This window comes from Aedes albopictus, chromosome 3 (genome assembly GCF_035046485.1).
Source record: "Aedes albopictus strain Foshan chromosome 3, AalbF5, whole genome shotgun sequence".
Lineage (NCBI taxonomy): Eukaryota > Metazoa > Arthropoda > Insecta > Diptera > Culicidae > Aedes > Aedes albopictus.
This window is the reverse complement of record NC_085138.1, coordinates 159,488,164-159,513,114: the sequence shown is the minus strand read 5'-3', so window position 1 is coordinate 159,513,114 and position 24,951 is coordinate 159,488,164. Positions and strand designations below refer to the sequence as shown.

The window sequence follows — 24,951 nt, the reverse complement described above, 5'->3', positions numbered from 1 at the left end:
ATTGGCGAGTTTTGGGAACGATCTCCTTAAATTTCAGCAAAATATCCAAAAATATATGAAGAAATGTATTTTTCTCAATAAGAAAAAAACAATTTAAAAATTCTTTCTCAACGTTTTTTTGACTCATCATATGTAGGCGAGATACAGTAAAAAAATCAGCTCAATCGGGGCATTGATTAGAATGAGGTGTGAACGACTTTGCTTAAAAATAGAACAAAAATCGATTTCAAATCATCAACCTTGTATGGAAAGTCGAAAAATTTTCCGCTCTACTGTAATTTTTTTCCTTCGTGTTTTCGAACTCAGGGCATGGTTCTACACCAAAAATGATCATCAGCTTACCGAGTTCAAAAATGCTGTAAACTAGTGTAATCTACCACTTCCAGTGAATGTTCTGAAAGTTAGGCAAACTAAGTATTTTCATTCGAATGGAGGTTGCAGGCATCACATCACTTACCACAGTGAATACAGATCATGTGACTCCTTCAAACTCCTTCCTGTGGCAGTCCAGGAGAAGTAGAGATGATCTCGGTCTCTTGGAGCAACGCACTACTAAGTAAGTATACTTCCATTCCTCGACGACCAAGTCGACGGCCGTAAGGATATGGCCAGCGCCGTTATTAACTCAATAAAGCTTAGATTCCCGAAGGTGCACACTGAAAACGGTGAGCTACATCCAAGCTTCGTTTGTTGGTTCCCTGTGCAAATTCGTCATTTCTAGTCAATCACATAGGAGCAACTACGAGTTGATCAACTTAGCTTGTTATTAGAATATGAACAGAGGCTGCGAGATCCTTTCGAGATATTCAGGATCATCCGACCTGTTCTGCACTTTAGAATATGGCATCTACGGCCATATCATTTTTTGCGATTCTCAGTTACGCAAAATTACCAATCGTACCTTCGGGAAGCTCAAGAATAGTCATTTTAAAATACTCACAAAAGAACTTTAGAATAATATGGACGTAAAAACTTAAGTATTTTTAGGCAAAGTACGTTTAATTGGCAAATTGAGAGATAAATTTGTGAAAAAATTACCCCTTGTTTTGGTGGGATTTGAACCCACGACTCCGTTATCGCTAGTCCGTCGCTTTAACCAACTAAGCTACAGAACAAGTTACAACTCTGCAGAATAGAAAGTCAAACTGGATTCGAAGCACCACCTAACCCTAACCGGGTCCGTCCTTTACAACTTTATCTCTCTTTCGGCTCTCAGATGCCAATCTCCCGCACTCTCGTGGTCTACGAACAACAAGTGTGCGCGTATTGTTTTTAGAATGTTGATATTGAAGCTCGACTGACACATACTTCGTCACCAACCATTTGATCGGTGCAAACTCAGTATGCGTCGAGCGCTCAACGCGGACGGACGCACCTCTATTTCAGACATACTGGCCGACTGGTATTCTTTATTACGCCAACGAACCTAACCTCAAAATTACTGACAGATCTCAGGTCATTTTGACAGATGTAACATGAGCTTGAAAAGATCGATAAAGTAGAATATGTGATCCATCTTTTTCGTTGTGTGTGGTCTGTCAAAATGACCTGAGATGTGTCAAACATTTTCGTTGCTAGCTTTATTGGTGTAATGAAGAATAGCCGGAAAAGGGCAATAAAATCATTGTCAACTTTACAATAGTTCGCTCAATGGATCATTGAAGCCGACTTTTCCGCTACTCAAAACAAAAGCGCCACCGTATATGGCCGGTAAGACAATGACAGCAGTCGAGTTACATCCAACACACAAGGCTACGGTGGCGCTATCTGTTCATTTCATAGCGGCCGTTTTAGTTATTTTAGTGATCCATTCCAAGGAGGTTTTAGATTATAGTTGGATATGTGAAGTCGCTGTTTAACCCTCCTCAGATGTTATGCTAGGCGCACCGCAAAGGCATAGTTTACGTTTAGCGAGCCTGTCAACAATAATCGTATAAGATGTTGCATAAGATGATAAAGTGAAGGCCATATGCGTGCATGCCTCTATTTAGGCGCATGCACTGGTTGTCTGGGTGGGTCATACTACTAGAGTTAACGTGAAAATAATAATTACTGTAGCGACTGTAGATATCATGGATTAAACTTCAGAAGAGTTAGGACGACTCTGAGTGTCTCAAAAGATTATAGTAATTTCTATCAGTCTTCAAGTAGTAACCATATTACATTAGGTAACGTTACTCTGTATAACGGATATAACTATTGTTCCAAGTGTGGAGCGAACCTGGTGTGATGGTTAGAACACTTGACTATCACGCCGAGGACCTGGGATCGAATCCCACACCCGACAAACTCGCAAAATGTGAGTTCTTTCTAGAGATGGGCAATCAGATCCGGAGCCGTTGAAAAGATCCGGATCAGTCCAATGAGCGAGAGAACCGTGGATCTATTCCAGAGAGAGCCGGATCACACGTTCGCATGCCTCTGTATGAAAGACCCGAGAAAAGTACCGTTCGCTCCTCTTTGCATCTCTCTGGATTGCTTGCAGCTCATTCTCTCACACATAGAATACGACACTCACTCTCTTGATGTGTTATGACATACCCGCATTACCCCTTTGGTATCGCCAAACAACATGTAAAGTAAAATGTGTGTAAAAATGTGTGAGTAGTAGCTGCATGTTTGGGTCGTTCGAGTCAGGTCGCCCATGAATGTCGGATCTGCGCTCCCTCGATTGAGCATCGTGTGTTTATTTTGTTTTTAGACCGCATGCGTGAAGTCTTCGCGAGAGGACAGAAAGGGTACGGGTGCCGTTATAGTTACGCGTGAGAGTGAGAGTGCGCGTGTGCGATGCCGCAAAAAAGAATATCAACAACAGCAAATCCACGAAAATCCTTTGGACGCGCACTCCCACTCTCACTTTGAAGCGGCACTATGTCGGCGCCGTAAGACTGTGGTGGTGAAGGTTCGGAGCCGCCTCTGTCTAGCTGTGTTTGCTTGGCGTGAGGAAAAAGCACGTGTCGTAAAGGTTAGAAATGAGAGCTCGGTGCGGTTCGGTCTTTCATGAATGAGCCGCAGATCCGTTCAGAAGATCCGGTTCACTAGAAAGATTGATCATTGATCTGGCTCGAATCCGATCACTGAAATAATCCGTTTTGCCCACCTCTAGTTCTTTCTTCGGAAGGGAAGTCAAGCGTGGGTCCCGAGATGAACTAGGCTATGGCTAAACATCTCGTTAATACAGATAAAAAAAATCGTTCCAAGTGCAGATCTCAAATGCTGATCCTTGAAGTAGTTTTGTTTGTTTGGAATATTACTAAAGAACTTTGGAATAGTTTGCACAATTCCTAGAGGATCAAATACAGCGGTGATCCAATTTTGAATACTTCTTATTCTCTAGCTTTAACTTTGTTCAACCCTTGTAAGCAACAAAGGTAGTTAAAATACCCTTTCCTTTATAAAGATACCTCCCCGGATTTATCCTGGGATTCCTCCAGACCTGTGTTTCTGCTGGATTCTCTCAAACAGTTTTTATAAGGAAAGGATCTCTACATAAATTCTATCAGAATTCCAACATAGATTTCCCCAGTAAATCCTCATGCGATTCTTCCAGGAAATCCTCTCTGTATTCTGTAAGTTTATCTGGAGGAATCTTAACGACTGTATATCAGTAAGGGACGTGCAAGACTGATACAACGATTAAATCACATTTTTTCATTCATTTATGCTGGGGTTCCACAAGCAATTTCTTTAGGAATTCACGCTGCGGTTGCTTTAGGAATTCCGAATGGAATCCTTCAAGCAATTCCTGCCAGGATTTCCAGGATTCCTGCAAAGATTTTATACAATAATTACTCATAGAATTCTTTTTGGAAACTGTCCTGGCGTTCTTTTCAGGAATTCTGCTATGATTTCTCTAGGAAGTCCTGCTAGGATTTCGTCACAAAAACTCTTGCTGGGATTTCTCAAGCATTTCTCTCAGCTGTTACTACTAAGATTCTACCAGAAATTGCAGGTATTTCTTCCGGAATACTTTCCTTTTAGGAATTTTTATTGGAATTACACTGGGGATTTGCTCTGAGATAACTCCACAAATAGATGCTGGGGTTTCCGCATAAACTCCTATTGGAAATCATCAAGCAATGTCCCTGTTGGGATTGCTCCGGAAACACCCCCTGAGTTTTCTCAAGGAACTATAGTAGGGATTCTTTTGGGCATTTTCTTAGGATTTTCCTGTAGTTTTCTATATTGTATAAAGGATTTCTGTAGGAATTGACTAGAGATTCTGTCGAAGATTGCTACAGAGATAAATCCAGGAATTCCTCCAGGAATACCCCATGTCATTTATCTAGGGTCATAAACTAAGTAGACTCTGGCAGGGGGTCTGGCCCAAGGCTACGCTACGTACAGTTTTTTATTATTATTTTGTATGGACAAAGTCGGCAAGGGGGGAGGAGAGGTGGTCTATGAATTTCTACAAAAAAAAATCCCTGAAATTCTTCCGAAGAATTCTCCAAGGACTTCTCCAGGAACTCATACAGAAATTTCATCCAAGGGTTCTTCCAGAAATTATTCATAGGATTCCTTCAGGAATGCCTCTAGGAATTCCTCCAGTTATTTCATCTGGGATCCCTTAGAGCATTCCTGTGAGGGTTTCTTCCGAAATTCCTCCTCAGATTCTTACATAAATTCATAGACGCATCTGAAATGATTTTTCATTCTTCGAAAAAATAAATAAAGTAAAAAGTTCTCGATTTCGTCAGCCCAAAATGCAAACAGAGGCTGAACAAATCGGGTCATTACTCTTTACGGTTGGAAATCAGTTCATAGCAAACTGAACAGCTGCCCAAGTAACATTGAATGCTAAACAGTGAAAATATTAATGCTGGTTAATGGTGTCAGTGGCTGAACACGTGACAGCTGAATATTGGTTTGAAGTATGGCTTGTTCAACCTCGTTAATCAGCAATACATAGATGGCTGACTATAAGGTTGAATAGAATATTATTCATCTATGTAACCAGCATGCAGAATTAATCATCTGTTGTTCAACATTTAATCAAATCTTTTTGACAGCAGACTCAAGCATATTTTCGTGAAGTCCACATCGCTTTTTCAGCCTCAATACAGGCTTAATCCAACATGTGTTCTCAACTATTCAGACACAACAAGAAATGCTCTTGTTTTCGAGGATATGTATACAATTGTGTCTGGTGTAGGTACTAAGGTGACTGACTACAGATCAGGAGGTCCAAGTTCAATTCCCAGTTTTCCCACAGATGAATTTATGCAGAACCATCTCTTCTGGAAATAGAATTAGTTAATGGTAAAAATAGGCTCACAAAAGTGTTTTTTATTTTTATTTTTACACAAATTAGACATTTTATTAATTACTGATTAAGCGCATATTAAGCCTTAAAATAACCTTTCAACGCACCTCAAATCAGCTTAAGGTTGAATAAAATCACCAAAATTAGATGTTTAGGAGCTGAATAAAGGATTGTACCTCTTGCTCAGCTTTTGTTCAAATGAGCAAACTTCAATGCAACGATGCGTTTTAATATCCTACGCTTTTCAGGGGTTGCTTCACAGTACCATCTGAAGCTGGGTGAGAAGATAGAAGAAACCAACGGATCTGGAGAGGTCAACAGTTTATGGGGATTGATCCATGAATCTGTTCAACAGACTGAGACCTCTTGAGGAGTCCTTCGCCAGCAAATACCAGGTCCGATCAACGACGGATCAAACGTTTAACCTGCGGATAATCCTATATGAACTTCGGGAATATACTCGCCATCGGAAATAGACTCACCATCTGTTGATTGATTTCAAAGCAGCGTACGATTCAGTGAAAAGAAATGAGCTTCAGCATATAATATCAGAACATGGTTTTCTGGCGAAACTAATTAGGCCGATACGCACAACGCTAGGTGGATTAAAATCAAGTATTCGGATCGCAGATGAAGTGTCTAACTCGTTTGTGGCCTTGGATCGATTGAAGCTCTTTCAAATTTGCTGCTCAGCATTGCACTCGAAGGAGTGATTAGGACGTCTGCGTGCAGAGGAATGACACTATCGTCACACGGTCGCACATGCTCCTAGGCTTTGCGGACGATATTGATCGCATCGGTTTCGATCAAAGGGCAGTGAAGGAAGTTTATGCTCTTCTGAAGAAAGAGACAGCGAGGATACCCGAGCAGAAAAGAATAACAACTGAATAACATATCATGGTATTAATCTTAAATACCATTATACCTCGATATGCTCTTCATTAGGCTGTAATAGGAGGCAAAATAACAAAAACGAATACCATAATTTAGTATAAGGAACACCTAGAAGATAACTAGTCTTGTTATTTCGATAATGAATGCAAACCTAAAATTTCAAGTCCAGTTTTTGTTATTCAAAAGGTATTGAATAACAAAGTAATGACATTTCTTGCTATTAAATTGAACATATTTAGATAGCTCTAAGATGTAATAGCAAAACTTGTTCTTCGGCCATTTTCATTGCTAAATAAACAAATACCGCATCAATACCAAACTCTGCTCAAATACCTCCAATTGTTATTATGATGTACTTATAAAATTTCGTAGAATAACAAAGCAATTACAATTTTTGGTATTAGAGCACAGGTTGCTCTTTGCATGGTATTTGGAAGGTATTCCCCTCTGCTCGGGTAGGCTTGACGATGAACTCTACCAAGACAAAGTACATGATAGCGGGTAGAGACAGAGGCAGTTCTAGTGCTGAGGTAGTGATTGATGGGGATGTGTTTAAAGTTGTTGAAGAATTTGTTTATTTTACTTTGAACACTTGTGACATGTGACAAAGACGTGAAATGAAAAAAAAAAACGTATTGCAGCTGTGAATATGGCTTTTAACGGATTGCGTAACCAGCTAAGGTTCTATTCTGAAATATAGTTTATTGGGAATTATTAACTATTATTAAGCCACATTCATTTGTTCTCTGTGAAATTTCGATTGTTCTGGTCAATCATGATACAGATGCTACGCTAATGTTCATGTATGATATTCTGTTTTGTAATATTTGTTAATTTCATTGCAAAATACATCATGCTTTGAAATAATTGAATAAATCCTCTCCTCTTCTTGGCGTAACGTCCTCCTGGGACAAAGCCTGCTTCTCAGCTTAGTGTTCTATGAGCACTTCCACAGTTATTAACTGAGAGCTTCCTCTGCCAATGACCATTTTGCATGTGTATACCCGAGCAGGAGAAAATAGCTGAAGAATAACAAACTCAGGTATAGAAAACCCAATACCTACAACCTGAATGAGTTATTAATTAGCCCTGCATCAGAGGTAAAATACCTCAAATAATAACTGGAATGTATTCTGTGCATAACTAGTGAATAATGACATCAGGTATTGCAATACCTAAATAATAATCGGCGATTTTTCTATACAAATAGCGATTTTTCCATAATTGAATAATACCTCAAGCAGTCCTCAACACCAAACCAATAACTTGTTGAGGTATTTTATCAATACCTACAAAATACCAAAGTAAGTTATTTTCAATACCTGGATAACCGACCGATACCTTGTCTTGATATGATACCTGATTTTGGTGTGCTGCAGTAATGTGTCAGTTATTCGTTCCTGCTCGGGTATCGTGTGGCAGGCACGAAGATACTCTATGCCCAAGGAAGTCAAGGAAATTTTCTTTACGAAAAGATCCTGGACCGACCGGGAATCGAACCCGTCACCCTCAGCATGGTCATGCTGAATACCCGTGCGTTTACCGCCTCGGCTATATGGGCCCTACCAATTGAATAAATATTTCAGCCGAATCCTGCTCGCGAAACCATTTCTTTAAGCAAACAATTTTGTCTTGCTGTTAACAAACCAACCATCTTGGAATTTCCGAATGGAAGCAGACTTTGCTTCAGTAATTTTCCACATCGTAACACACAGAAGTACCTACCCGCGGTGACATTCCAATTTCCTAATCGTAATTTATGGCAAATCTCTTCAAACAAGGCATATTGTGTTATGTTTACTAAACCCGTCAAGCGAACATTAATCAATTAGCTCCCTGACGACGACGCGACGGTGCCACTTTGCCCGGATACCCACCAGTTCCTCCGATGAACGCGGGCATGTCAACCAACAATGCCACCTTAATTTGTGTTTCAACACCCTTCCATTTCCGTTAAGCCCCTGTTCGGTGTCAATCCCATCTTCGTGTTCGTGCATGGGTATAATAGGCTCACCCCCCTGAACGGTGCGTCGTCACATCGTAGTGGAGTTCCATCCCATCCGCTTTTGTTTATTGGCCTATTGGTTTTCCATGCCACGAACGAGGAAAGTGACGACTCTCGTTGTCAACCAGCATTCGTTGCATCACTCACTCACTCGATCAACAATGTCAGCTCAGTTCAACCCATGCAACTTTAACACAGACCACTCTAAGAGGTTTGCTTTTCGCCTGTTAACACTCTTTAAAAAGCAATCAATCAGCTTCTACCGCGCGTTGCATTTGCATATTCTCCCTCCCTCGGTGCGGTGTGTCATTAAGTTCCAAGCAAGTCGCCGATCGAATTAGATTTGCTTTCGCATCTTTTTTTTTTTTGCGGAATCCACTCCACCTAAACTACCATCACGGCGAGAGTAATCAACGTCGCCGCCACCGCCGCCGCCGTTGCTCAGCGCTGACGGGAAAGGGGTCATTTTCAGCGGAAAACTAAACACAACACCCCCCAACACGGTGCGGACTGACTGGGGAGACCAGCGAGTAGTTATGTAAATCAGCGATGATCAGTTTTGTACTCGTTGGGTTTGGTTACCCAAACAGTCATCATTTATTACCACCATGTTTATGCGGCGGAGTGACTTTGGCTCTTGGCGGTGATGAGCCGTTTGGCGGATGCTCAAAAATATTGGACGCCGCATACTTTCTTGCTGTCTCTTTTCGGGTTTTTGTTGCTGTGGGAATGGGAGCACCAATGCAAACTTTTTTCTATGTCTCTTCCTCATTTGGCTATTTGGCTAAGTGAACTATTTGTTGCATTAAGATTACGAAACTTGTTACTAAGGCACTAAGGGTGGGTACTAAATATCGAGTTACGATCCACAGCCGTGGCGGTAAACGTACCCAGACATTGCTAAGGATACCTATGTTAAACCACGGGGTCATTGAAGGGGGGGAGTTTATAAAGGCAGTCTATTTATTGCACCCATAAATAAATAGAAACGCTCCATAGAAAATCAAAAAGTGCTCCATAAAGAATGAACATATGTACCATGAAAATGTGCAATGTTACCCATAAATAATTGAAAACGTTCCATAATTTATAAAAAATCTACCGGTAACACATAAAATTTTCTCATTAAAAGTGAAATTTTGCACCAATAAATAATACTGAAATGCTCCATAATAAAATACAAATGCTCCATAGAAAAATGCAAATGCTCCATAATTAATCAAAATTGTACCCATAGAAAATTGAATATTGCCCCATAGAAAAATTAAATTGCACCATAAAAAATTGAAATTGCACCATAGAAAATAAAAGAATTCTCCATAAGTATTATCAAACTGCACCATAGAAAACATAAATTGCTCCATGAAAAATTGAAAATCTTGCATAGATAGCATATTCTCAAAATTTAATTCGACAGGGCTGAATTGCTTTACATTGCATTGCTTTAGTGGTGCAAATGTTAAACTTATGGAGAATTTTCATTTTTTTTATGGAGCAAATTGTTTTTTTATGTGGTGCAGTTTGATAATACTTATGGAGCATTTGTCTATTTTGGTCTATGGTCTATTTGTCTATGGTGCAATTTCAATTTTTTATGGTACAATTTATTTTTTTCTATGGAGCAATATTCAATTTTCTATGGGTACAATTTTAATTTTTTATGGGGCATTTGCATTTTGCTATGGAGCATTTGTATTTTATTATGGAGCATTTTAGTATTATTTATTGGTGCAAAATTTCACTTTTAATGAGAAAAATTTATGTTTTACCGGTACATTTTTTTATAAAATATGGATCGCTTTCAATTATTTATGGGTAACATTGCACATTTTCATGGAACATATGTTCATTCTTTATGGAGCGGAAACTTCAGAAAAAAAAAACATTGGTTTATGAACAGTAGGCTGCCGCTTAATTTGATAAGTTGTTGGAACCTGGAATTCGTAGACTTTTCTGTATATTGGATACAAAAAGAGAAACCTCAGAGTATTAGCCAAAAATATTGAGATTTAGAGATGGCGCATACGCCTCAGAGCTCAGTTTTTGAGAAATAAAAAAGTGCATTCACTTAAAGTTTCATTTTTTTTTTCAATTTTTAACTAAATTTCAACCTTTTTATATACATCTCTCTCAAATTAGTTTTCAAATAAACTTGTAAGACATTGTTTTTTCCAAGTCACGGAAAATATGAGATTTTTAGGGTTCTTTTATTTTTTTCTTCTTAAAAAAACTTCAGGGCCCGATACCTGTTGAACCATTTAACTAATTTCATTTTTTTAGCGTGCTTTTGTAGATATTCTACAACAGCACGCTAAAAGATTTGAAATTGGTCAAACGGTTCAAAAGTTATCGGGCCCTGAAGTTATTTTTTTTTTTTTTTGTAAAAAGATGAACAAATAAAATAAATGGCTATGGAAAAATTCAATGCTGTACAAGTTATTTAAAAAATCATCTTGAGAGAGATTTATGAAAAAAGATTGAATATCGGTTGAAAACTAAAAAAGTTATGGCACGTAAAGCGAAAGCACCTTTTTATTACTTGAAAATTCTACTTTGATGCACTTGCAGCACCTCTCAATCCCAATATTTTTTGGCTCAGAATCAGAGGACTTTTTTATGTCATTTGAATCCAGAAGAGCTCACGAGTTTTAGGTTTCAACCACTTTTCAAAATAAAAGCCGCAACCTAATGGACAATATGCCTTATGTGTAGTTATAAATGTTGTAATTCCTATGTTATAATGTATTTTATAGATTTCTACTGGAACTTATTCATATGTTTTGCTTTGAATTCTCCGCTTTCTTTAAAGAATTCCTTCAGTAACTATTATTTGGAACTTCTCGGGAAATCTAACCAGTAATTTCTCAAAACATCCTACTGGAATTTTCTCTATAGCTCCAAAGGGATCTTTAGGGGTTCTTCCCAATATTTCTCCAAGGGCTCCTACCCCTACAGAAAATCGTCCATGGATTTCTCAGAAATCCCTTCAAGCATAGTTGGTAATCTGCACAGAAACTTTTTGGTTGTGGAGGTTGTAGAGATTATTAATTAAATAATTAGCATGTGTATTCGATGTATTATCAAAAAAGTCATAAAAATAAACATTGGCGTAGTTTCTAATGAAATTCTCGAAACTCATATTAAAAAAAAAACTAATATTCTGATCAGAAGTTTAGAAACATCTCCTCAAAAACATGTTTTTTGCGTCCAATTTCAAAAATTTACATCTTATTCATTCGGAATGGTCCTGTCCTTAAATAGGTGGTCTTTTAGGGGGCTAGGAGCAGCTCTGGCCAAAGTTCACGCTCCCTACAAGGACGGAGGAAGGAGTCTGAGATGTTCAAATATAAGTCTACGAAGGACAAAGAACAGCGCTTACTTAACAGAAATTTTGGAAGAAAAATGAAGGAGTTCCCTAGAGGTGTTTTTCGATCAACAATATACAAATATTGCCGGAGCCCGTGACGCAATTGGTCACATGTTCGCTTCATACGCGGATGGTCGTGGATTCGATTGCCAGCTTCTCTCCGTCCTTAATGGCTGGGCTGTTAAGTTATGGTAATCGTTTCTGGAACAGTCTTTATGTGACCAGGTCACTCAAACAATTCCTCTATGTTTCTTTTTGTAAGAACGCATCTCCTTCTCGTATAGTGGGACTGAGATCACTGCGTCTATTTGTGTTGGATGACCTGGATGACCTGGTTAGTGCTTTGATGCTGAGGCGAGCGTTTACAGTGTTTTTAAACCATATTTAAGTAAAAAAAAAACAGAAATGACGGAAATTGTTAGTTGTTCAGAAGTTTCTGAGAATCTTCGAAAAAAAAAAACAAAAATCATGTGTGTGAACATATCCAGAAGAATTTTTGAAATATGGTTCAGCGAAATTTCAAAGAAAATTCATCAAAACCGTTTAAGAAAATGTTGATATAATTGCTCAAAGGATTTTAACGTTGATTTACAGTTATATTCTCAAAATATACTGAACTTGAGAAAATTTTCGCATGGTTTTTTTTCTGAAATGCATATCAAAATAAAAAGAAATGGAGTTTAATTTCAGAAGAATTTCACTGAAATTAACCTCTCAAGTTAATCGGAAAATAAACAATCTGAATTTCACTAACAGGCGTTCCCAAATGTTTTGCAAAAATGCCAGATTTTTTTCAGAAATTCATCAAAAAAATATAAAATAGGATTCTTTTTATCAGGGATTCGTCGTACGATTCTGGTATAAATTAAACCAAAGATGACTCTATAAAGTAAATGTCGAAACTTTCACAACTCGGGTAGAGGACAATTTTGGATTAAGGCCCTGATTGATGTGCAGATTTAGAATATGAAATAGTCCCAACATCCCTACAGAAGACAGTTACTTCGGAAATGTATTTAAACATTGTTTTGGGAATTGCTTACCCAATACTGTTGTGTTTGTCTCAGTCAATTTTTGGTCATCATTGGGAATTTCATAGGAAGATTGTTTGAAAATTTCTTAGACAATTGTTTTGGAAGTTTTTTTAGTACCTGCTATAGGAACTCTTTCGATTATTGTTTTCTTGTTTTTGTGGCATTTTCTATAAAAGTTACTTCATAAACTTTTACGGTAATTCCATTGAGAATTCCTTTCACTGAATTCTACAATTTATTTCAAAAAATTCTTTGTAAAATTCCATTGAACAATTCCTCCTGGAATTTCTTTGGCATATACTTCGGAAAAACCTGCGATAACTTCTTTGGAAATTTCTTCAGCAGTTCCTATGGAATCAACAAATTATTTAGAAATTCATTCGATAATTCCTTGTTGAATTCATTCAAAACACATTTAAAAGCATCTTCGGGATTTTTTTAGGATTGATTTGGTAATTCACTATGGAAATCTTTATGCAATTTCTATCTGAACTTCTATGGCAATTTCTTGGGAAACTCTATCCTATGAGAAATTCCCATGGAAACTTCTAAGGACTTCTTTACATTCCTTTGGAAATCTATTTGGGAAATTCGTATGCAGCTTTTTTTTTATTTTCGGCAATTCTTTTCTGAAGTTTCCTCGGAATTCTCTTGAAAATCGTCAATCTTTTGTGTAATTCCATTGTTATTTTCTTTATCAATTCCGATTGGGAATTACCGAATTTCCATAGAAATATTCTGAGAAATTTCCTAAAGATTGGCCAAGAAAATTTATAAGGCAGACAATTAAACGTTCCATAATAAATACACAATTTCCCATAAATAATTCGAAAAGTCCCAGTGAAGAAACAGGGGTGCAATCAGTAATAAATAATGAAAGTTCCATAAACAAATAAAAAAATGCATAAATAAATCAAAAGTTTCCATAAATAATTAATTTTTGAGCAATTAAAAACGTCAAAAATGCAATGAATAAATCAACTGTTGCAATAAAAAAAGCCATTTTTCCCACCAAATAACTTCGAATTTTCCATAAATAAATCCAATTTTTCCATAATAAATTAGAAAATCCACAATAAAAAAATATCGAAAAAGCAATAAAAAATTCAAAAAATGCAATAAAAAATGACGAAATTACCCATGAAAAACATATGCAGGAAAGTATGAGACAGTGAAATGCTGAATCGCACTTATATGACTGAAACGACTGAAAAGCTTGCGTAACTATGATTGCAATTTACCGAGTAATTGCTTGCTGTCCGAACTCGCTATCGCTCGTCGGACCTAAAAAAGGGATAACATCTATGTTTGCATTATACCGGGCAAATTCTTGGATCTGTGGTTTGCCTAGAACCGAAACGATGCAGTTGCGGTGCATCGGATATCGGAAACTTCGGCGGCCTTCTGCCGCCTCAGTTCCTCAATCCTCTATGCGGCTTCGCCGCATGGTCCACATATTTTTTTGGCTCAAAATGCATTTACGTTTATTGCTTGTTTTATGACATTTATTGATAATTTATTTTCTTTTTTATTGCACTTTTTGAATTATTTATTGCTTTTTCGATATTTTTTTATTGTGAATTTTCTAATTTATTATGGAAAAATCGGATTTATTTATGGAAAATTCGATGTTTTGTGGAGGAAAAATTGGCTTTTTTTATTGCAACAGTTGAATTATTCATTGCATTTTTGACGTTTTTAATTGCTCAAAAATCAATTATTTATGGAAACTTTTGATTTATCTATGCATTTTTTTATTTGTTTATGGAACTTTTGTTATTTATTACTGCTTGCACCCCTGGTTCTTCACTGGGACTTTTGGAATTATTTATGAAGAATGATCACTTTCTTATGAGTCGTTTATATTTTAGCCAATTTATAAAGAGATCACAAAAATAGTTTATGAGGAATACGTTAAAAAAGTTGGGAAAGGAGTTCTCAAAAAAAACTGATCAAGTTTAAAAACGAATGACCCGTGGTGTTGCTGAATGGATTTTCTAAGAAATTCCCGAAATAGTTCTCAGAAATTATCGATTAAAATACAACGAAATTATAGAAAGAACTTTAATAATATTACTCAAGAAATTCACAACTGGAATTCAGGAAGAAACTGTCGTAGACATTTCCATAGAAATTCACACAGAAAATGCTTAACAAATTTAGATAGAACTACCGAGGGAATTTTAGAAAGACTTGCCGAAGTAATTCCCCAAAAAAAATCGAGGCAATATCCAAACGATTTACTAAATAAATTGTTAAAATAATTCCAAAAAATATTTCCTAAGGAATTCATAGAGAAACTGACAAACAATAATGTGCGAATAATAGGGCAAAGTGACCTTGCATCATAATTAAACCGAAATTGAATACGAATTATAACTTGGGTACTGTGTTCTGAAGATAGATATGTCTGATACAAAGGGTAGAAGGAGAAAATAAATATAAAGGTGCAATGTAGCAATAAGAGAAAAAAGTAATGGATTGAACCATAGAAGAGAATTGTTGGATATAAGAGACATAAAATAACAACAAAGAAGGCACATAGCTTAACCTTTGTCCTAACTTTATCATTGCAACACAAATAAGAATGATTTAATCTCGACAAACAGAAGCTGAATAATCAATTACTAACCAAAAAACAATGCTGGTTTATCAACAGTGATGTTATGTTTACGCACTCGATGTTACCCCTCGAAAACTGCACAGCTATATTCTTTTCAACTTGGGACAAACCTATGTTGCATTGGGTGGATTGTCACAACAAATGCTGATTGCAATCGTTATTGTTGCACTATAATTGGAATTTGATGAAGTTAATTAAATTAGGAAAACACGTTATCTTTGATGAAAAATCAATCGAGACAGTCACAATTGAGAAAAAAAAAGGTCGTGAAAAAACTATTATGATTCTCGTAGTGGGGGGGGTACCTTTTTTAAAAGGAATCCAGCAAGAACCCTGCAGGTTATTCACGTCGATAGAACATATTCCGCTAGGTAGCTTATTTCCTTAGTGCATCTTGAATGAAAATATCTGAGAATCTCCGAGATAGAACAAAAACTTGTCCGACAAGAGTTCCTATGATACTTTCAACATTATTGTTGAAGATACCGAAACGCTTATGAAACTTATAAGCTAATGGGCGCATGGAAAAATCCGTAAACCATGTTGGTTTTGTGGAAATAAAGATGGGGGGAAAAGCCTACGAAATGCGCACCGTTCAACACTAGTTCGCGTTATGTGATAAGAAAAAAAGAACAGAGGTTTTTGACCCTAGAAATGGCATAGTGAGTTTTCTTTTGAAAAATATTGGAATGGGACTTTACAGTATGCTGCGGCTTATTTTTCAAAAGTTGTTGAGACCTGGAATTCGTAAGCTCTTTTGGATTCTAATGACACAAAAAGAGAAACCTCTGAGTTTAAGCCAAAAATATTGAGATTTAGAGGTCGTGCAATCGCTTCAAAGTTGAATTTTCGAGTAATAAAAAGATGTTTTCACTTCAAGTGCCATAATTTTCTCAATTTTCAACCGATTTTCAATCTTTTTTATGAATTTTTCACAAATTAAATTTCGAATAAACTCGTAGAACATCATTTTTTTTCCAAAGTCACGCAAAATATGAGTTTTTGAAGGTTTAATTCATTTTTTTTCTTCTTTTTACAAACAAATTTAACTTTAGAGTCCTACAACTTTTTAACCGTTTGACCAATATTAAATTTTTTGGCTTGCTTTTGTAGATATTTTTGTTGCCTATCTTTGCCCTAAACAACCTTTTCATCAAAGTAGTCATTTTTATGATACTTTTCACGAAAAACTGCCAAAACGTGCCCTAAAACTTGATTTTTTCATGCAAAATTGGAGTTTTAAACGATTATTTGCAATTTTTACCCCAAACCAGATATTTGGCATCATATTTAGGGATATGGAACACATTGAAGGATTTTTTTTTTCATTTTTTTTTCTTCTCATTTCGAACATGAAAATATTTTTTTGATTCAGAACACTCCAAAAACTGCCGGGGCCCGTGGCATAGTTGGTCACACGTTCGCTTCATATGCGGATGGTCATGGGTTTGATTCCCAGCCCCGGCACTTGCAATTTTTCGTCAGTTGCTCTTCTCCCCGAGAGTGACTGACATTGACCCTCTTGTGAGCCCATGGCTCAAACGGATCCGGATACCTGGACATCGGCGAAATGCAACTCATAATGGACCCCCAATCGGACTGGAAAAGGAACAACAAGCACCCATCGACATCCTCGTGCTCATCATTCTACCGAGAAAAGAGTAGAAAAGTGAAAGCAAAATGGAATACTTCTAGACGCTGTACAAAAGTGTAAGTGCAGCTGTTAATTATAATCGCTCACGTAGTGCCCTAGTGGACAATAGAGCTGTAAAATAGGTTAAGTGATCAAGAATAAAACACTCCAAAAACTGAAGTTTAAGGCTTCCATATGATTATTGAGAACAAATTTTTCACTTTGAGCCCGAAACTAAACATGAAAACTATTAAAATTATGCCAAAATTCTGATTTGTCCAATAAAATACGTGTTTCTGAACGGTTTTTGGTATTTATCTATTTTGAAACGTTTTCTTTAAGGTACAGTTTATTCACAGTATTCTTAGGCAACAAAAATATCTACAAAAGCAAGCTAAAAAACTTAAAATTGGTCAAACGGTTAAAAAGTTATAGGACTCTAAAGTTATTTTTTTTTTGTAAAAAAAAGAAATAAAAATGATTTAAATCTACAAAAACTCATATTTTGCGTGACTTTGGGAAAAAATGATGTTCTACGAGTTTATTCGAAATTTATTTTGTGAGAAATTCATAAAAAAGATTGAAAATTTGTTGAAAATTCAGGAAGTTATGGCACTTGAAGTGAAAACACCTTTTTATTACTCGAAAATTCAACTTTGAAGCGATTGCGCGACCTATAAATCTCAATATTTTTGGCTTAAACTCAGAGGTTTCTCTTTTTGTGTCATTTGAATCAAAAAGAGCTTACGAATTCCAGGTTTCAACAACTTTTGAAAAATAAGCCACAGCCAACTTTAGAGTTTATGACCGAAGTTTGTATGGAGAACTTAGGGTGTTCAATTTATATGCGCATTGCGCGTAAGAACGAGCTGTGCATGTATTTAGGCTTTAGAATATAAAGAAACAACCCTAAATACCGAAAACGCCCTAATATATGCACGACACGTTCTAATTCGCAAATCAAATTGAACACCCCAAGTTCTTCATACTGTGAAGTCCCGTACCAATGTTTTTCAAAAAATCTTTCTTCTCATCCCATAACACGAACTTTTTTTAAAATTTGTCGAACAATGTAAAAACTAGGTAGACAGTTTAAGTACGATAAGTGAATTATCGTTATGGTTTTTTAGGACTTTTTTGGATAGATTAGGGAAGCTTTAAATGTAAATCGAAAAATAGCAAATGACACGTATTAGCAGATGTTTTTTCTATAGAATTCCAAAAATATCTTGCCAATTCTATGAAAATAAAATATATCAGGGACTTAAGTTTAAACTTCTGAAACAATAATTCTGAAACATTTTTGGTAGTCAATGAGTTTTTTGAAAATTTTAGGGAAAATATTGGAAATACAAATTCTATGAATTTCAATATATTGTTAACAAAGCTCAATAATATTGGCATTGTGGGCTTCGTGGCCGTGCGGTTAGCGGCGTCAGTCGTTAAGGCGTATTGTGAGTGCCACGGAGTGAGGGTTCGATTCCCGCTACAGCCGGAGGTAACTTTTCGTCAAACGAAAAATCCTCCACTGGTCCACTGGGTGTTCCGTGTTGTCCGTTGCTTAATGTTAGTGAATGTTCAGTCTGTGCAACCTCTGGTTGAAGACGGTGTAGTGTCTTGTCTTTTTAATATTGGCAAACTTTTGATTGCATGATTTTTAGAACCGGTTGAAAAACTTATGAAGGAATGACTAGCAAATGTTTTCGGTAATTTTCGAAAATAAAGCTTTTATATGAAGTATTATAGTTTTCTACAAAACAGCTTCGAAGTATTCATATAACAATACCCAAAAAAAGTCTGGAAGAGCGAAAATTCTCTACACACTTCTCTACAACCCTGTGGTTCCAAAATCCTAGAATTTCGAGGTTTTTAAAATCTTAACAGTTGGAGAATCCAAAAAAGTCAAATTTAGAAAAGAAATTGAGGAATTCCCTTCCCTTCTGAATCTGTTAAGTAATTTTAAAACAGTAGAAACTTTACCAAAAATTCTGAGAGAGCAAAATTTGTTAACTTTTCGCAATTTTTTTTTTTTTGTTATTTCTTCTGAATCCTTGGGCGAATCAATTTAAAATTCTACCGCATTTATTTCAGAAATAAATACCGCGCATTTAATACGCTGTTTTACTAGTGTTTATGATCCCTTCTTCATATCACTGAACGATTTCAATAGTTTATAGCTATTTTGAACTCGTTAAGCTAATGATCATTTTTAAAAAATAATCAAGCCACAAATCCGAAAACTACGCAAAAATACAGTAAATCTAACATTTTTTCTACAAGGCTGGAAATGTTTAATCAATGTTTGTTATATTTTCAAGCAAAGTTACTCACTTCATACATCCATCTACCGTAACTAACGCTTTGATTGAGCCTAATTTTCGCTAACATTTTGTTCTGCAAATGTACGTTGAGATATTATTTTTCAAAATTATGTATGTCTTCTAATTTCCTCGGAAATTTGAACAGGCATTTATGAAAAGATAGTCTCATAAACTTGCCAATAAAACAAATTTCAGTTGATGCAGTAATTGTGATGGTCGAAAAATGAAAGATTTTTCTTTCCCTTTTTTTTTTTTGAGAATTATTCCGAATTTAGCACGTGAATGTATTAAATATATGTTCGGAAATCGTGTTGTGCAAACATAATTGAAAATTGTACACTCATGTCAGTATTAGACCGAGCAAAATAGTTGATATCACAGCTAAACACAAAGGTTGTGTTTTACTCTAGCTCAACTTCCGTCTACTAGGCACGATGAACATTCATTAAGGAAAGCAACTAGGTTGCTAGGTAAGCGCATAACTCGATTCTAAAGATTTGTAAAACTGTTCAAACAATCCTAACCGAATTGGCATCATCAGGTATATTATACACATAGAGGAAATTGTGTATTTTCGGCAGTTTTTTTCTCTTCGTCATGGATTTTTTTTTTAATGCTGTTGAACTAAGAGTTGGCCTCAAATCCTTCCCAACCAAGCTGAGTTTTAGGAAATTTGGCTGACAAAAACCCCTCCTGACGAAGAAAGCAAACCTGCCGATAATACCCATCGTCACCCTACGACACATTTCTTATTTCCACTTCCTTTGCAAAAGACTTCATCGATTGAAAAGCGAAGCGACGAACCTACGAAACAGTGGAACAAAAATGTGTTCCTAGAAATTATACCAATAAAAGCTTATGCGCACGAGCAAACGCAAGAGGGATGGATAATTGACATCCAAGCCGAAGGGGAGATAAACCCCAATCCGAAAATTCCAGTCCATCTGCATTTTCTGAATCTGTGTGAAAAACTCAACCAGTCTATTTTTTTTTGTTTTGAAAAATTCAAACTCTAGGACAATACATAAAAATTATAAATAATGAATAAAAAAAAAGAATTCGAAATTTTGGGTGCTAGCGACTTGCTCAATCAGATCTTAATGCAGATCTTAATGCAGACTGAGTCAAATGTCAAGCAAAGAGTAAACAAATTAACAAAGACTTTGTGGACTTTGTGGAGTTTAGGTCACCGTCGAATCTTATATATTACGATTGTTGACTATTTTCGGTGAAAACACACACTAAAACTCGATTATACATAACGTTTCGGCCTACTCAACTTCAGCCATCATCAGATCTGGAAAAATTTTATTGCGGTTTAATTAACAAAGAGTAAGCAATTCAAATACACTGTTTAGAAATAAAAAAAAAAAACATGAAAGTCAAGTTTTGTAAATTTTTGAAAAAAAAAATAAAAAAAAATCCTTCTGAGATTTTTTTTTAATTTTATTTGGATTTTGTCTCAGATCATAGCTGATTTTGAGGCTTTTTGGCTGGAGCGCCGGATTAAAGAGTCGTGACCCAGGTTCCAATCATACCGTTATACAGTTGGCCATTTGATTAAATTAAATCGTTAAATATCAATAAAGTTTCTAGGTTTTGTTTGGGTCCCAACTCAGCTATGTTCAGTCGATCATGTTTTGCAGATGTGTGTAATTCAATGTCTCAAAAACTGTTTATAGCTGAATAAGATTCAAGGAGATGTGTCGAATATGCCTAATTTATGACCAAATGTGTTTATAAATTGGACTATAAAACTAATTAGCCCATTAAGTATGCAATTTCCCAACCAATGAACCCCATAATCAAATATCATTACAACAACAAACCAACCTCTAAATCGCGTGTCTTCCAACCGTTTATGGTTCGTTTATGGACAAATCCTTCTCCTTAAACCGTGCAGCAGTTGGTACGGCGGACGGGCGATCCACCTTCGATATCTCCGCTCACTGCTAGTGCTGCTGCAACCATTCACCACACCACCACCATTCGGTTCGATCGGTTAGGCGGCGATGTGCAACTTGCACGCTGCTGCAATGCAATTTCTAAGTACCAGTAGTGGCCAGTTTGCACCACCTTCATTCACATTCACTCATACCCATACTACAGCAGCAGCTGCAGGCAAAACACTCGAGGCAAAAAGGCTTCGGGGACCGGCTTTCCAACTTAGCCGTCGAACACCAAAACGGAATGCACTTGAAAAATGCAACCTGCAGCAGCCGATGCGCTTTCGTTTCAGCTGGCGCGTTTTGTACGAATGAGTATTTAACCGTTTAATTAGACGCATGAACTAATAGCAATTGTGGCCGCAGGGGGGTTTCACTGTGTTGGTATGTGGTGCTTCGTATGTTTCTTCACTGCTGCGGTTTTGAATTCTTTAGGCTCTTCTCGGTTGACTGGGTTTCGAATCAATTTCCATTAACTTTACTACGCCGAACACTTCTGTTTTGCATTGGACCACTTTTTCTTCGCTGCGCCGTTGTACATGAAAGATTTTGCGTTGTTTCGAGGTGTGCCTATTGCTTCTTGTAGAAGTACTTTTCCTTCAGTTGCAATACACGCCGCTAAATCATGTTTAGGAAAAACGCGGTTTCGCACCAACTTTTCATCGAATAGCTGCGCTTCCTAGCAGCGGAGCGACCCACTAAGGGGGCGGAACCGAAACACCGAGGCTCTTCCGAAACTGGTAGTTGTTTTACTTGATTAATTTCACTCATTCATAAATTATTAAACAACTGGCGGGCGATCGTGTACCCTTACGCATTCCCAACTACACCACCCCAGGTACATTTCGTATCACATGAAACAATGTAAGCTCTTCGTCTGCCGCCAAAGGCTGCTCCAACCAACAACGACCAAGACCACGACTCTAAATTTCACCTCTTGGTTTAATTATTTTCTAAGCTGCCACACGATCACCTCCGACGATAGCGTGATTATCACTCTGTTGGCTGTTCAACCAGCCTGTAATAAGGGGTCTTAAAATTTCACTTATCTGATAGTCCGACACTGCCCAATTCCCGGCTATCGCTTGTAATCGCAGCAATATCCATCACTCTTGTCAACGACCACGACTTCAACAAATCTCCAACTTGTCTACTTTTCTAATTCACACAACTTCTCTTCTTTCCGCGTTCCTCTTAGCAATTCAAATCCCGATCTGGATTCAAAGTTTCACCACATTAAACGCACCTCAAGTTCCCACAGGCTAACAACAAACACTTTCGACTTGAACGTCTTCTTCCGTTTATGACCTTTCGAAGCCAATTCGTTCTTCCAAGAACCGCAAGCCACAAAACAATCACAAACTGGGTACACCGAAAACGCCTAGAACGCGATCGTAAAAGCACCCTTCCAGGTAAAAGCAACTCCAGAACAACACACACGTCACGATTCACGTCCCAAAACGTACTGAAAGGCGATCGCGTGGCGTTCGCTTCGCTCGCGCGACGAGATCACGCTTCACGCGATCGCGCCTCAACTCGCTCTTTCCCACCTCTCTCATTCGTCGTAACCGGCGACAGCGGGCGACCCGGCGACGCGGAACAAAAGAAGGGTTGAAGAAAGAGAGAGAGCGCGCAAAGCAGATGCGAAAGGGTTCATTCGTGGAGAGCGAGCGTGAATCAGTCGCGATTCGCTACGCGATGACGGTCATTCACGACAGTGTTTGAACTTTCTTTTCCTTTCAGATCTTTGTGGAGTGGAGTCGTTCGAATACCCCAACAAACGGAGTAGGTTGCCGGTACCTACCGCCACAAGATGTAAACAAGTGTGATGAACCCCCGCGCATGGGAGTTCATCCTCTCGCGTTCTCTCAGCGACTCAGCTCAGAGAGCGCAACCGTCCACCCTAAAATGAAACAACACAGGCTTGTGTACAATGTACACAGGCTTGTGTACAATGTACACAGATTTGTGTACTACTAGACCAGCCTCCACCCCTGTGTCAAATGTACACAGTCACTTTTCTGGCTCTAGCGCTGGTATGGGAGCAAAGTTCATAACTAATTTTCTCTGAACGATGACATGCATTATCAGGAATCGATCAGTGCAAAAATAATTGTTAATTTTGTTTTCATGCCAGCGCTGGAGCCGGAAAAGTATCTGTGTACATTTGACACAGCGGTGAGGCTGATCTAGTAGTACACAAATCTGTGTAACTTCTGTAACCGTGTCCAGCGCGCAAATTTTCTTAATTCCTTCGTCTGATTGGATGAATGCATGGCAGGTGCGCCGGCCAGCCAGTCAGCAGTGGTGACGGTCGAGAACTGTTTCTTTTTTCGAAATACATTAATTGTCAATTATGAAGCCAACAACGGTAGGTACAAAAATACCCTCGATCATTTGAAGTGTATTGCAGGGAAATTGGCAATTGCAAAGGGCAATTGTTTTCGGGTGTCCTAACAGTGATGTTGTTACAATTTCATGCATTTGAAATTAACGAATTAGATATAAATTGCTCATGCTTACAACATTTTCCTTCTCGATTAGCTGACGCGGTGTTTACCAATTTGAAACTGGGCACTGAGTCCGGATTTACTGATGGACGTCAATGAAATGGTACAGATTCAATAACCTTTCAGTGCATTTTTAGCAACTTCCTTCGATGAAACAACTTTTAGGTTTTCTCATTCCCCATTAAAATGTTATCTGAAAACTTCAGATTAATAAAAAGCATCACTTCATATTTCAGGAAATATCTGCGAGGTATGTTTGCTAATAAAGTTCACTAGAATTATTGTGCAGTGCAGTTTTGAAAATAAGGTATTCTTTTGTAAGAGTTAAGAAACCAACTACTCTTTCGCGAAAACTCTCCAAACTTCTCGAAAGCAGCTTTTGAAAAATTTTTCAACAAAATAATTCTAGAAGGATTTTTCGAAGAAGCTTTTTGTAGATTCTCAGTAAGAAAGCATGGAAAATTTCAAACAGAAACTTCGGTAAGGCTCCCAGCAGCGCTCAGTTTCTAAATCATCCATAAAGGGAAGATTTAGATGATCAACTCTGAAGTATTCTAAAAAAACTCCTGGAGGTTTCGCAGAAGGAACTCCTAAAGATTTAGAAATGTTACTCCTGGAGAATCTGCGGAAGAAACTCTTGGAAAATTCCCAAAAGAAATTTCTGGATTCCGAGAAGAAACTCCTGCAGAATTCCTAAAAAAATCGTGGAAGATTCTCAAGATTTTTAAGAGCATTCTCAGAATGAACTCCTGCATTCCCAAAAGAAACTCCTGCCAAAAAAATTCCTTAGAGCATTCTCAGAAGAAACTTCTGGAGGATATACAGAAAGAACTCTCAGATCATTTTCAGAATGAACTTCTGGATTCTCAGGAGAAACTCCTGGAGGACACCCAGAGGGAATTATTGGAACATTCTCAGAATGAACTCCTGCAGTCCCAGAACAAGCTCCTGGAGAATTCTCAAAAAAGTTCCTGAAGGATTCACAGAAGGAACTCTTAGAGCATTATCAGAATAAACTCCGGAATTTCCAGCAGAAACTACTGGAGAGCTCCCAGAAGAAATCTCAGACGGAGCTCTTGAAGCATACTCAGAGGGAACTTCTTTATACCCAGAATGAATTCCTGGAGAATTCGCAGAAGCAATTCCTGAAGGTTTCCCAGAAGGAACTCTTAAAGCATTTCAGAATGAACTCTTGAATTCCCAAAAAAAATCCTGGAGAATTCCTAGAAGAAATTCCTCCTGAAGTCCCAGAAGAAGCTCATGGGAAATTCTCAGAAGAAATTTCTGAGGAATTCCTAGAAGAAAATCCTCCTGAAGTCCCAGAAGAAGTTCCTTGAGAATACACAAAAGAA

The 24,951-nt window shown here is 37.4% G+C and overlaps 1 protein-coding gene and 1 long non-coding RNA gene across 4 annotated transcripts in view; both read right to left on the bottom strand.

Moving 5' to 3' along the window:
• The window catches only part of LOC134284058 (uncharacterized), a 156,487-nt gene extending 133,824 nt beyond the window's left edge, over window positions 1–22,663 (bottom strand). The window contains exon 1 of the long non-coding RNA XR_009995599.1: window positions 20,977–22,663. This is a non-coding gene — a long non-coding RNA (uncharacterized LOC134284058). The remainder of the gene's footprint in view (window positions 1–20,976) is intronic.
• The window catches only part of LOC115260992 (uncharacterized), a 576,828-nt gene that overhangs the window by 434,972 nt on the left and 116,905 nt on the right, over window positions 1–24,951 (bottom strand). The gene's annotated exons all lie outside the window — the stretch shown is intronic.